Source organism: Mus musculus, chromosome 15, assembly GCF_000001635.26.
Source record: "Mus musculus strain C57BL/6J chromosome 15, GRCm38.p6 C57BL/6J".
Taxonomy (NCBI): Eukaryota; Metazoa; Chordata; class Mammalia; order Rodentia; family Muridae; genus Mus; species Mus musculus.
Genome location: NC_000081.6, coordinates 25,106,524 through 25,121,718, shown reverse-complemented (window position 1 = coordinate 25,121,718; position 15,195 = coordinate 25,106,524). Strand labels below are relative to the sequence as shown.

The 15,195-nt window shown below is 39.3% G+C and overlaps 1 long non-coding RNA gene across 2 annotated transcripts in view; it reads left to right on the top strand.

Moving 5' to 3' along the window:
• The window catches only part of Gm35996, a 77,336-nt gene that overhangs the window by 57,675 nt on the left and 4,466 nt on the right, over positions 1–15,195 (top strand). For both annotated transcript variants that reach the window (XR_001781659.1, XR_875072.1), the window contains exon 4: positions 3,826–3,925. This is a non-coding gene — a long non-coding RNA (predicted gene, 35996). The remainder of the gene's footprint in view (positions 1–3,825; positions 3,926–15,195) is intronic.

Below are 15,195 nucleotides of genomic sequence, written 5' to 3'. Positions count from 1 at the left end.
GCAAACTGTGGCTTGGGGGGTGGGGGAATACTGCCATTCTACAAGGAATCATAATTTTTAAAAAAGGAAACACTCTGGGTTTTTTATTTTTTTAAACCACGTTAGTTTAAGTGTGTACCTCTGAAATAGGAAACAGCCAGACTAATCAAATACTGCTTGAGGATCGTTCCAACTGAAATAAATGGATCTAGTGTGATAATTCGTCTCCTGAATTATACTTTTACGTTATAACTTCATGATCTTGAAACCATTTTCCTTAGGCTGAAATGACAAAAAAATAGCACATCTTATGAGTAGCTTTTTACACAAAGCTTTTAAAAGAAAAATCTATCTTTCTCATTCTACTTCCTGCTAATGAAATGATAATGGTGATACACTTCAAAAAATAGCGGTGGATGCATAATTGAATGGAAAGTTTTATCAACACAGAATGGGCAACACTCGAAGGGCCAGTGGTTCCAGAGGCAAAGCACTCGTGAGTTAAGGATTTAGATAATGTCCCTGAGAAGATAATGATGTAACCATAGCCCACCCTTTTGAGTTTCTTCTATTGCTTTTTTTTTCTCCTATGAATAACCTTTCAACCTTTAAAATTAAATCCTTCAGTAAAATTGTCAACAAAACACTGTACAGGTTAAGAGAAAAGCGAAGTTACTGTCCAACCTATACCCACTGTAACAGTCAAGTCTCTTTATTTTGCATCGTTGTACCTCACTACTTCTCTGTAGTAACCAACATACTTGCATGTCCTCTATCATTAGTCAAAAGAACTGACTTGTGTAAAGTAATCAAATTTTAGCACTAGAGAGAGACTTGCAATATACCTGTTCTAACCGATTTATGCTGCTTCCGAGATGTCACACTTCTCCTGTTGCTCCTCTCCTGAAGTTTTATTCAATTACCTTTTTTTTTTCCTGTGCCAAGAAACTTAGTAGAGCTTCAAATACTCTGGTAGATGACTGTCCCCTATTCCTCCATCTGGGTGAGCATCTGTTCTTCGTGGTTTATGTTCCTTCCCGAGGATCTGACTCTTTACTTCCCAACTGACTCACTCTGTCTCAGCTGGCCAATCCACCCGTCTGCTCCAGGGACTGAGCCCTAAGAGCCACTTGGCTCAGCAGAGAGCAGAAGGTTTGCAGGGGCTGTGGGTCCTGCTGGTTCTAATTATTCACACCCTGTGGCTCTGCCTCATGTATACACGAATGCACATTGGTTCTACCACTTAGCCACTGAAAAACATTACTTAAGAATTAACTGTATGGTAGTGGTTTTTTTTTTTCTACTCTTCATAAAAAGGACATTTTTATACTTACTGACAAAGAAAGATATTTCTATAGTGATATTAAACAGTGCAAAGGAAAGCAAAAGTTCAAACCATAATTTCGAAAGAGACTGACCAAAAATATATTCTGAAAAATAAAATGAATAAAACATTTAATTTATGATTTTTTTGGTTTCGAATATCATTGTGAGTTTTTAATATTTATCCTCTCAAAGTAAAAAACCCATATACTGAGGAAATTAAATAATAATCATAACATATCTTTAGTATTTTATCAATATGGAGGTAGAAAATTATACTGGCATAACTAAAGAATAAGAAATTGAGGGACTTTAAATATCTCTCCCACAACCTTTTTGTGTGTTTTTTTTTCAGGCTTTGATATTGGGGTACTCTAGTTTCTTGAGACAGATATGAATTTCTTTAATGGGAGACTACAGATAAGGAGATAATAGAGAATCCAGAAAAGCACCAATCTGAGGCTTGGTTAATTACATGCATCTCCAATGTTATTCAAGTATGCTCTGCTCAAGCTGGGATAATGAGAGTTCTCAAGGTGAGCTTAGATAGCATATGGGTTCCTTATACAGTCCAACAGTGAGCTCATGCAGTCAGATCTCTATCAGTCTCAAGTATCTACTCTCACATGCAAAGAATTTAAAAATTTAGAAATAACTTTCCTTCAAAGCATAACCATCACACAGTTTTATTTGAAGTTATTATAATGTTATTATTCTAAGTAATTATTTAATTTTTACACATTATTATCTTTCTAGGTTAGAGAATAAGGCTTTGATGGAGTACATTGCTTATATGTTCCAGGCTATATAATTTCATCATTCTAGATCATAATAGTATGTGTTTGTTATACTTTCAGACATCAAGGAGATGAGGCAGGAGGATTACAAGTTCTATTCAAAGTTGATATTACAATAGTGAGACCTTGTCTATGACTAGACCATTCTCGTGGACTCTAAGTTACACTAAGAGGAATAGGGTAAATCATGTCAGATGAGCCCAGAGTCAGCTTGATTGAGCACTGTTACATGAAGCTGTGCCTAAAGTAGATTTAGTGAACTGAGTGCTTACCTATATTGGGAGAACTCTGATATAGGTTTATTAAGTGGAGTTGCTGATAGAAGGGAGATAGACACACACACACACACACACACACACACACACACACACACACAGAGAGAGAGAGAGAGAGAAAGAGAGAGAGAGAGAGAGAGAGAGAGAGAGAGAGAGAGAGAGAGAGAGAGAGAGAGAGAGAGACTGAATTTGGACAGCCTAGTAATTGTTCATACTTAGTGTCATTTATATGTAGGAAAATTTTAAAAAGTAGTGCATTCTCATGTTCCAATATGGTTAACATCTCATTGACTGGAGATAATGGTTGCTGTCACAAGCGTTGTATACAGACACTAAAGTTCAAAGAGGAAGATCAACAATAATACGTGATGGATAGGTTTCTCAGTAGAGTAAGATACTTGGTTGGAAAGTAGTGGTGTTTATACTAGTAACTTATTAGTAACTAAATATGTTTAGGGTTAGTAAAGTTGATGGGTCTGGTAGTAACTACTTATGAATGACTACATCAATCTTGTGGACTATCAATATTGTGCTCACTTTGCAGAAAAAAACACAACTACGATGCAGGTGAGGGACAGCATGTACACAGAACTCATGTTAATAGCAAAATAGCTTATTATTTCACAGAACAGTTTCACAGAGCTAGGGGTAGTGACGCAAGAGTTGACATCTGGTTATAAACTCAGCCAAGCTGAATCCTAAAAGCAAACCTCATTTGGTAGCATTGCTATTTAAAGTGAAATATGTGAACTGTATTTTTCTTTTCATTTTGTTAGTGTTAGTACTTATTTTCTTCAAGAGCACTAGGCAATCTTTGGATCATTAAGGAAGATTAATGGAAGATTAAGGGAGTTAACTATTAATCATCTATTTATTTGTTATAGCTTTTAAATTATGTCAATACTTACCTTGGCACACACATAACAGACTTTAGATTTCAAGGCATTGCAATAAGGACTACTTTATTGCAGTTTGGGCCAGAATGTTTATTTACATTCACTATGAACTTATTTTTATTAACGTTAAGAATTATTCTGGATGTGAGGACTCAGAATTATTCTGGATGTGTGGACTCAGAAGTTACAGGCTGATGTGAGCATAGCAAGAGGAGTGTCAAGGCTGGAAGAGATGAACCCACCAATAGCACTGGGGAAGAGTGATGCTCAGGACCAAGGACAGCGACTCAATCATTCATGCTCCCAGAGATTACACACGGCCTGAGCACAAGGGCAGAAGACAGGGAGTAAATCTGATACCTAACTTCTCTGAGTCTGTAAACTTGATCATTAGGAGATATGTACAGATAATACATCTACCTACAACAATAATGTGACCCTTGTTGGAAGAAGAATCTGTGTTTCACCAAACTTTACTCTCCTTTAATTTGCTTTTCAGGACTAAATGTGGACATCATTTCCATGTCTCTCATTTTGTCTTTCATTTTGAATTAGCTACATTTCTGGAAGTGTTCTCAACCTAGAACTTCTGTGAAGACAACCATGAGACAGACATTATTTCAGGACATGAAGAATCCCAGAACGTAATAAAGGGGTAAGAGTTCTATTATATTATATTTTAACAGGTTCTAAGGCTGATTTTGACAAGGGTGAAATAATTGGTTCTGGCTTGGACATAAACTATGTCTGTTTAGATAAAGAGCCATGGAAGATGAGAAAGATGGGTAATAAATTAACAACCCTAATTACCATCTAAAAATGAAGGTAAAGACAGACTTTGGAACAAATGATCCTCGCAGACAATTAGAAGTGTGAAAATTATGTAAGATAAACCTGCCCTCTTTTCCTGCTGAGTCAGGGGGGACAGTGAGACTATTCATAATAAAAGCTATTTAGAATTTAGACTACAGGAAGGAGGCGTTCAGGCCAGATCTAGCTCAGTCAAATCCTGAGACCTGAGTGTGCAGTGTCTTAGCAAAAGGACCCTGCTGCGCCTGGCTTGGGAGGCGGCCTCAGCCTCAGCAGCAGCGGTCACCATCTGGGTTCCGGGACACTGCGGGACCTAGGAAATTAGTCTGAACAGGTTAGAGGGTGCGCCAGAGAACCGGACAGCTTCTGGGACAGGCGGAAGCACAGAGCCGCTGAGGCAGCACCCTTGGCGGGCCGCAGACAGCCGGCCACCGTCCGGACCAGAGGACAGGTGTCCGCCTGGCTTGGGAGGCGGCCTCAGCCTCAGCAGCAGCGGTCGCCATCTTGGTTCCGGGACTCAGCAGAACTTAGGAAATTAGTCTGAACAGGTCAGAGGGTGCGCCAGAGAACCGGACAGCTTCTGGGACAGGCGGAAGCACAGAGCCGCTAAGGCAGTACCCTTTGCAGGCTGCAGATAGCCGGCCACCAGCCGGACCAGAGGACAGGTGTCCGCCTGGCTTGGGAGGCGGCCTCAGCCTCAGGAGCAGCGGTCGCCATCTTGGTTCCAGGACTCCCTGGAACTTAGGAATTTAGTCTGCACAGGTGAGAGTCTGCACCACAGAAGCTGACAGCTTCTGGGAACTGCCAAAGCAACACAGCTTCTGAGAAAGGCCCTGTTTTGGGCCTTCCTCTTCGACCAGGAGGAGGTCCAAAAACAAGATATCTGCGCACCTTCCCTGTAAGAGAGCTTGCCAGCAGAGAGTGCTCTGAGCACTGAAACTCAGAGGAGAGAATCTGTCTCCCAAGTCTGCTGAGAGACGGTAACAGAATCACCAGAAGTACAATCTCTAAACAGAGTCAACTATAACTACTAACTCCAGAGATTACCAGATGGCGAAAGGTAAACGTAGGAATCCTACTAACAGGAACCAAGACCACCCACCATCATCAGAACCCAGCACTCCCACTTCGCCCAGTCCAGGGCACCCCAACACACCCGAAAACCTAGACCTAGATTTAAAAGCATATCTCATGATGATGGTAGAGGACATCAAGAAGGACTTTAATAAATCACTTAAAGAAATACAGGAGAACACAGCTAAAGAGTTACAAGTCCTTAAAGAAAAACAGGAAAACACAATCAAACAGGTAGAAGTCCTTACAGAAAAAGAGGAAAAAACATACAAACAGGTGATGGAAATGAACAAAACCATACTTGACCTAAAAAGGGAAGTAGACACAATAAAGAAAACTCAAAGTGAGGCAACACTGGAGATAGAAACCCTAGGAAAGAAATCTGGAACCATAGATTTGAGCATCAGCAACAGAATACAAGAGATGGAAGAGAGAAGCTCAGGTGCAGAAGATTCCATAGAGAACATCGGCACAACAATCAAAGAAAATGGAAAATGCAAAAAGATCCTAACTCAAAATATCCAGGAAATCCAGGACACAATGAGAAGACCAAACCTACGGATAATAGGAGTGGATGAGAATGAAGATTTTCAACTCAAAGGACCAGCAAACATCTTCAACAAAATTATTGAAGAAAACTTCCCAAATATAAAGAAAGAGATACCTATGAACATACAAGAAGCCTACAGAACTCCAAATAGACTGGACCAGGAAAGAAATTCCTCCCGACACATAATAATTAGAACAACAAATGCACTAAATAAAGATAGAATACTAAAAGCAGTAAGGGAAAAAGGTCAAGTAACATACAAAGGCAAGCCTATCAGAATTACACCAGATTTTTCACCAGAGACTATGAAAGCCTGAAGAGCCTGGACAGATGTTATACAGACACTAAGAGAACACAAATTCCAGCCCAGGCTACTATACCCAGCCAAACTCTCAATTACCATAGATGGAGAAACCAAAGTATTCCACGACAAAACCAAATTCACACATTATCTCTCCACAAATCCAGCCCTTCAAAGGTTAATAACAGAAAAAAACCAATACAAGAACGGGAACAATGCCCTAGAAAAAACAAGAAGGTAATCCCTCAACAAACCTAAAAGAAGACAGCCACAAGAAAAGAATGCCAACTTTAACAACAAAAATAACAGGAAGCAACAATTACTTTTCCTTAATATCTCTTAACATCAATGGTCTCAACTCCCCAATAAAAAGACATAGACTAACAAACTGGCTACACAAACAAGACCCAACATTTTGCTGTTTACAGGAGACACATCTCAGAGAAAAAGATAGACACTACCTCAGAATAAAAGGCTGGAAAACAATTTTCCAAGCAAATGGTATGAAGAAACAAGCTGGAGTAACCATCCTAATATCTGATAAGATTGACTTCCAACCCAAAGTCATCAAAAAAGACAAGGAGGGGCACTTCGTTCTCATCAAAGGTAAAATCCTCCAAGAGGAACTCTCAATTCTGAATATCTATGCTCCAAATACAAGGGCAGCCACATTCATTAAAGAAACTTTAGTAAAGCTCAAAGCACACATTGCACCTCACACAATAATAGTGGGAGACTTCAACACACCACTTTCACCAATGGACAGATCATGGAAACAGAAACTAAACAGGGACACACTGAAACTAACAGAAGTGATGAAACAAATGGATCTGACAGGTATCTACAGAACATTTTATCCTAAAACAAAAGGATATACCTTCTTCTCAGCACCTCATGGTACCTTCTCCAAAATTGACCACATAATAGGTCACAAAACAGGCCTCAACAGATTCAAAAATATTGAAATTATCCCATGTATCCTATCAGATCACCATGTACTAAGGCTGATCTTCAATAACAAAAAAAAATAACAGAAAGCCAACACTCACGTGGAAACTGAACAACACTCTTCTCAATGTTACCTTGGTCAAGGAAGGAATAAAGAAAGAAATTAAAGACTTTTTAGAGTTGAATGAAAATGAAGCCACAACGTACCCAAACCTTTGGGACACAATGAAAGCATTTCTAAGAGGGAAACTTATAGCTGTGAGTGCCTCCATGAAGAAACGGGAGAGAGCACATACTAGCAGCTTGACAACACATCTAAAAGCTCTAGAAAAAAAGGAGGCAAATTCACCCAAGAGGAGTAGACGGCAGGAAATAATCAAACTCAGGGGTGAAATCAACCAAGTGGAAACAAGAAGAACTATTCAAAGAATTAACCAAACGAGGAGTTGGTTCTTTGAGAAAATCAACAAGATAGATAAACCCTTAGCTAGACTCACTAAAGGGCACAGAGACAAAATCCTAATTAACAAAATCAGAACTGAAAAGGGAGACATAACAACAGATCCTGAAGAAATCCAAAACACCATCAGATCCTTCTACAAAAGGCTATACTCAACAAAACTGGAAAACCTGGACGAAATGGACAAATTTCTGGACAGATACCAGGTACCAAAGTTGAATCAGGATCAAGTTGACCTTCTAAACAGTCCCATATCCCCTAAAGAAATAGAAGCAGTTATAAATAGTCTCCCAGCCAAAAAAAGCCCAGGACCAGATGGGTTTAGTGCAGAGTTCTATCAGACCTTCAAAGATCTAATTCCAGTTCTGCACAAACTTTGTCACAAGATAGAAGTAGAAGGTACTCTACCCAACTCATTTTATGAAGCCACTATTACTCTGATACCTAAACCACAGAAAGATCCAACAAAGATAGAGAACTTCAGACCAATTTCTCTTATGAATATCGATGCAAAAATCCTCAATAAAATTCTCGCTAACTGAATCCAAGAACACATTAAAGCAATCATCCATCCTGACCAAGTAGGTTTTATTCCAGGGATGCAGGGATGGTTTAATATACGAAAATCCATCAATGTAATCCACTATATAAACAAACTCAAAGACAAAAACCACATGATCATCTCGTTAGATGCAGAAAAAGCATTTGACAAGATCCAACACCCATTCATGATAAAAGTTCTGGAAAGATCAGGAATTCAAGGCCCATACCTAAACATGATAAAAGCAATCTACAGCAAACCAGTAGCCAACATCAAAGTAAATGGAGAGAAGCTGGAAGCAATCCCACTAAAATCAGGGACTAGACAAGGCTGCCCACTTTCTCCCTACCTTTTCAACATAGTACTTGAAGTATTAGCCAGAGCAATTCGACAACAAAAGGAGATCAAGGGGATACAAATTGGAAAGGAGGAAGTCAAAATATCACTTTTTGCAGATGATATGATAGTATATATAAGTGACCCTAAAAATTCCACCAGAGAACTCCTAAACCTGATAAACAGCTTCGGTGAAGTAGCTGGATATAAAATTAACTCAAACAAGTCAATGGCCTTTCTCTACACAAAGAATAAACAGGCTGAGAAAGAAATTAGGGAAACAACACCCTTCTCAATAGTCACAAATAATATAAAATATCTCGGCGTGACTCTAACTAAGGAAGTGAAAGATCTGTATGATAAAAACTTCAAGTCTCTGAAGAAAGAAATTAAAGAAGATCTCAGAAGATGGAAAGATCTCCCATGCTCATGGATTGGCAGGATCAACATTGTAAAAATGGCTATCTTGCCAAAAGCAATCTACAGATTCAATGCAATCCCCATCAAAATTCCAACTCAATTCTTCAACAAATTAGAAGGAGCAATTTGCAAATTCATCTGGAATAACAAAAAACCTAGGATAGCAAAAACTCTTCTCAAGGATAAAATAACCTCTGGTGGAATCACCATGCCTGACCTAAAGCTTTACTACAGAGCAATTGTGGTAAAAACTGCATGGTACTGGTATAGAGACAGACAAGTAGACCAATGGAATAGAATTGAAGACCCAGAAATGAACCCACACACCTATGGTCACTTGATCTTCGACAAGGGAGCTAAAACCATCCAGTGGAAGAAAGACAGCATTTTCAACAATTGGTGCTGGCACAACTGGTTGTTATCGTGTAGAAGAATGCGAATCGATCCATACTTATCTCCTTGTACTAAGGTCAAATCTAAATGGATCAAAGAACTTCACATAAAACCAGAGACACTCAAACTTATAGAGGAGAAAGTGGGGAAAAGCCTTGAAGATATGGGCACAGGGGAAAAATTCCTGAACAGAACAGCAATGGCTTGTGCTGTAAGATCGAGAATTGATAAATGGGACCTAATGAAACTCCAAAGTTTCTGCAAGGCAAAAGAGACCGTCAATAAGACAAAGAGACCACCAACAGATTGGGAAAGGATCTTTACCTATCCTAAATCAGATAGGGGACTAATATCCAACATATATAAAGAACTCAAGAAGGTGGACTGCAGAAAATCAAATAACCCCATTAAAAAATGGGGCTCAGAACTGAACAAAGAATTCTCACCTGAGCAATACCGAATGGCAGAGAAGCACCTGAAAAAATGTTCAACATCCTTAATCATCAGGGAAATGCAAATCAAAACAACCCTGAGATTCTACCTCACACCAGTCAGAATGGCTAAGATCAAAAATTCAGGTGACAGCAGATGCTGGCAAGGATGTGGAGAAAGAGGAACACTCCTCCATTGTTGGTGGGATTGCAGGCTTGTACAACCACTCTGGAAATCCGTCTGGCGGTTCCTCAGAAAATTGGACATAGTACTACCGGAGGATCCAGCAATACCTCTCCTGGGCATATATCCAGAAGATGCCCCAACTGGTAAGAAGGACACATGCTCCACTATGTTCATAGCAGCCTTATTTATAATAGCCAGAAGCTGGAAAGAACCCAGATGCCCCTCAACAGAGGAATGGATACAGAAAATGTGGTACATCTACACAATGGAGTACTACTCAGCTATTAAAAAGAATGAATTTATGAAATTCCTAGCCAAATGGATGGACCTGGAGGGCATCATCCTGAGTGAGGTAACACATTCACAAAGGAACTCACACAATATGTACTCACTGATAAGTGGATAATAGCCCAAAACTTAGGATACCCAAGATATAAGATACAATTTCCTAAACACATGAAACTCAAGAAAAATGAAGACTGAAGTGTGGACACTATGCCCCTCCTTAGAAGTGGGAACAAAACACCCTTGGAAGGAGTTACAGAGACAAAGTTTGGAGCTGAGATGAAAGGATGGACCATGTAGAGACTGCCATATCCAGGGATCCACCCTATAATCAGCATCCAAATGCTGACACCATTGCATACACTAGCAAGATTTTATCGAAAGGACCCAGATGTAGCTGTCTCTTGTGAGACTATGCCGGGGCCTAGCAAACACAGAAGTGAATGCTCACAGTCAGCTAATGGATGGATCACAGGGCTCCCAATGGAGGAGCTAGAGAAAGTACCCAAGGAGCTAAAGGGATCTGCAACCCTATAGTTGGATCAACATTATGAACTAACCAGTACCCCGGAGCTCTTGACTCTAGCTGCATATGTATCAAAAGATGGCCTAGTCGGCCATCACTGGAAAGAGAGGCCCATTGGACACGCAAACTTTATATGCCCCAGAACAGGGGAATGCCAGGGCCAAAAAGGGGTAGTGGGCGGGTAGGGGAGTGGGGGTGGGTGGGCATGGGGGACTTTTGGTATAGCATTGGAAATGTAAATGAGCTAAATACCTAATAAAAAATGGAAAAAAAAAAAAAAAAGGACCCTGCCTTCAGCTGCAGAAAGGCAACCAATAGGCACAGCAATAACTTATATTGTTTTGGAATTCATTTGTATTACCCTGTACAACTATCCAAAAGGAGGGTTTCTCATGTCTGTTGCTGGGGTTTTGTTAGTCTATGGTATTTGTGGAAAGCTTTGTCAACCTAAGTGGGTCAATTCTCTCTCTCTCTCTTTCTCTCTCTCTCTCTCTCTCTCTCTCTCTCTCTCTCTCTCTCTCTCTCTCTCTCCCCCTTCTCCGCTGGAGCATCTTTCCACTATTCTGTTTCCCAGTTCATGTCACCCATGTCCTGATATTTTCCTTTCAGCCAACCCTTTGTTTACCATGGTTACTTTATGTTGTACACTCACATTTGGGGAATGAGTAAGAACACGTGGCATTTGCCTTTTGTTCAGTATGATCTTTTGTAGGCTTATTTACTTATCTGTCAGCTTCATGATCTCATTTTTCTTTACAGCTGAAAAGTATTTCATTGTGTCTTCGTATCACATTTCGTTATCCATTGATCTGCTGAAGGGCATTGAGGTAGTTTGTATTTCCTGGCTAGTGAGAATAGAGTGTCTATGCAAGTATCTGTGTACTAGGATGTCTAGTCATTTTGGGTGCATGCCAAGGTGTTGTATAGCTGGGTCATATGGTAGATATCCGTTTTGTTTTTGAGAATTTGCCATGCCTATTTTCGGAGTGACCACGCTAATTTTCATCCCCACCGATGCTGAGTAAGGGTTTCACTTTCTCGATAACTTCCACAGCAGTTAGTTGTCTTGTTGATCTTAGCTACTCTGATTGGAGGTGAAATGAAACCTCAATGTTGTTTTAATTTATAATGCCCCAATTGCTAAGGATAGTAAATATTTTTTGGGAGTATTTCTTAACCATTTTTATTTCATCTATGGAGAACACTTTGCTTAGATTCCCTAACCCACCCACTTACTAATTCAGTCATTTTCTCACTTGATTATTTTATGAGTTTTGGAAACTCTGAATATTATTCCCTAGTCAAGTGTATATCTGGCAAAGATTCCTTCCCTTTCTGTGGGGTTCTTTACTGACTTGATTGCATCCTTAGCTGTGCAGAAGCTTTTTGGTTTTATGACGGCCCAGTTGGTTAACTTTTGCTCCTAATTCCTTGGCAAGTAGATTTATGTTTAGAGAAATTTTTCCTATACCTGTATCTTGTAGGATACTACCTATATTTTCTTCTAATAGTTTTAGTGTTTCAGCTTTCAGATGAGGTCTTTGATCTACTTGGACCTCGTTTTTGTGCAGTGTGAGAATACAGATTACTTTTAGTGCTTCCACATGTGGACATCCGATTTTGCACAACTATTTTTTGCAGATGATGTCTTTTCTCCAGTGTATGCCTTGTCACCTACCAGCTCACTGACAGAGAAATCGGAGGGTGAGACTTGCATTCTGCTTTCTGCTATCTATCACTGTTTCTGATAGAGAGGGAGAAAGACTGGCACATAGAAATATGTGTCTTTCTTTGTTTTAATCTGACTTAATTTGTTAAAGGCAAAGATTTATTCATTTAGTACCATGTTCCTTCCTCTCTCACCGCCTAATAATCACCAGCAACACTCTCACTTCCACATAGGGAACACAGCCAGATTTGGAGAGAGTTCAGCATTCAACCTAAAATTTGTCCTATAGCCATATTGAATTGCCTTATAAATTAAGAACAAATCATTGTTAAGGTGTGACAGGGAACGAGATGGTCATAAATCAGTTGTTTAGCTGTTTTTTTTTTTCCTCCAAAGACAAAAAAGCAACATTTTTTTTTTTTGATGAATAGTCTGAATAATAATGGAGCATGGGTCTGTTTGATAACGTAACAGTGGGAACTAGTTTTGCAAATAGGTAAGAATGGGATAGTTGAAACAGTTCTGTCTTGGTCATTAAGCACAAAGAGGATCAAATAGTTTAATTCTGCATATGCAGCACTGAACTGATTTTAAGAGCTTCATTCTGAGCCATCAGTCCTACCTCATTCCCCATTCATGGTATAGATTCATTCTTCAGGAGAAAATGATGAAGTTCTAGAACTGCTATAACGTTGACAATGAAAACCACAATGGCATTCAGGGCTGCGGTAGAGCCTTGTAGAATCTGAGATCCGGAGAGCCACCAACAAAGATTTAAAAAGCACATCTTAAAATGTTGGCAAAGAGGAAGGTGACCACATCGCTCTCCTCACACTGAGGAAATCGGTAATATAGAGCTGTATATAGAGCTACAGAACATAATGCAAGAAAGAATGTGCTTGCAAACGAGTCCCCAAAGCTCCTGCTATGATAATGCAGACACTCTTGCTCTTTGTGCAGTGGGGCATCCTCTGGGATGCTAAAATCCTCCCGTTTCTTTGGCTGCTTTCTCCTTTGGGAGTGTATCCTTTCCTAATGAACCATTTCTGCTTCTGCTGCACCTATATATATCTGCCCAGTTATTTGTTCAGGGGCATCCCTATAAAGAGATACCCTCTGAACATCAACAAATAAAATGCCCAAGAAATATGAAAATTTAAGGAGAATGTGGGAGACAAATGCAGAAGGATTGCTTTATTGTAGACCAACCAGGTCTACACAGTGAGACCCCGTCCCAATGAAAGAAACAAACAGCTCAGGTATAAAATGAAATACATGTTGCTATAAATAACTCTATTATTTTAAGTCACATAGCATGGTAAACAAATTTTCTGAGAAAGATAGCTGTGTAGAGATGTAGTAGTGAAAATATGACATCACTGACACATAAAGTAAAAAATCAAGTAGAATGGACAGACAGGATAGTCTCATACATGTTAAGTGTTAAGAAGTAAATATTGAATTAACATGACACTTTGTCTTAAGAAGTAACTGAAATTTGTTTGTAAAAGAGCTTCAGCTTCTAGGTTATTTTTTTAACTAGCAGATATATGTGTTTCGAAGACACTGTAGCTGTTACACTGTGTGACAGTGGCTCATAGCACTTGGATACAGTGAGGTATATTGGCAGATGTTCAATGTGCGTTTCATAAGCTTCCATGAGGCTCAGTTTAATTAGCTCTGTTTTCTGTATTCATCAGTTGTTGCTTTTGGATAGAATAAGTGTAAGTAACCCAACTTTGAAGTCCACATTACGTTAAAATTGTTTTCCTAATACCAAAGGTCTTAGAGCAAATTCAGAAATCAAAACTACCAACCATACAAGAATAAACTGTATCCTTCTCTAAACCAACAGTTATCATCACCATAATCATAATCATCATCACCATGCCTTAAAATTTTCACTAGATGATTTATAAGAATATGTTTATTTAAACATATCACAAATGATATGTCTGAAGTAGCACTATATTTTAGAATGAAATAATCTTACATCTTTGATGGCTACATTTATAGCTTATAAATTTTTCTGAAAACTAGAATTGTGCAATTATCTTTCCCAGTACAGGGCAGAAAAAGTGCTGATATATATCTATATATATCCTCAGAGAAAATAGAGGCCATTAGACAAATGATTCTGATTAAGAAAAAAATCTTTTGAAATATTTTTCGTAATCAATGGAGATTTATTTCAACAACCTTTCACAATTTGTAGATCTGCTTTCACAAGAACTATGGATCGTGCCCCTGAAGAGAGCTCAGCTGTTAAGAGCATTTGTTTGGTTTTCAGAGGACCTGGGTTGGTTCCCAGCACCCACATGGTGTCTTATAACCACATGGAACTCTACTTTCATGGCCAGTGCCTACCCTCTTCTACCTCTGAAGGAATCAAAAGCACATGTGGAGTGAAGGAAGGCAAAACACATATATACAGAAGATGAAAATAAATAAATGTTTAAGAATTTTATATTTCCAAAAAGATGTATGGCAAGTATTCGTGTTGCAGTAAATCTCCAACCTAAATATGCCCTGGCAATGAAAACACAACACAATTAATATGAATACATGCTGTGCGCCTAGATTGGGCAGAGCTACTGCTACACTACCATCTTTGACATCTATGAGACCGCTTAGAACTTGCAGTTTCTCCAGGCCATGTGCTTCTGCTCTGCTTTTCTTCTTCCTCCTCCTCTGTCTCTCCTCCCTCTTCCATTTTCTCCTTCTTCCCTCTCCCAACCTTCTGCTCCACCTTCCCTTTATTTGCCCAATCACCAGCTCTCTATTTTACAAATTAAGGTGGGAAGCAGGTTTACAGGAAATCACCTGAGTGCTGACTCATTCCTTATTCGCAGCCCCTCACAGGAGAACGGAATTAACATGAAATATAATTAGCCCCATGACGTATATAATGTTTGCCAGAAAAATGAAGGGAGAAAGTACAATCCAAATGGGAAGGCAGATGTGCATGCCTGGCTGTCTACCTCAGTCCTCAGG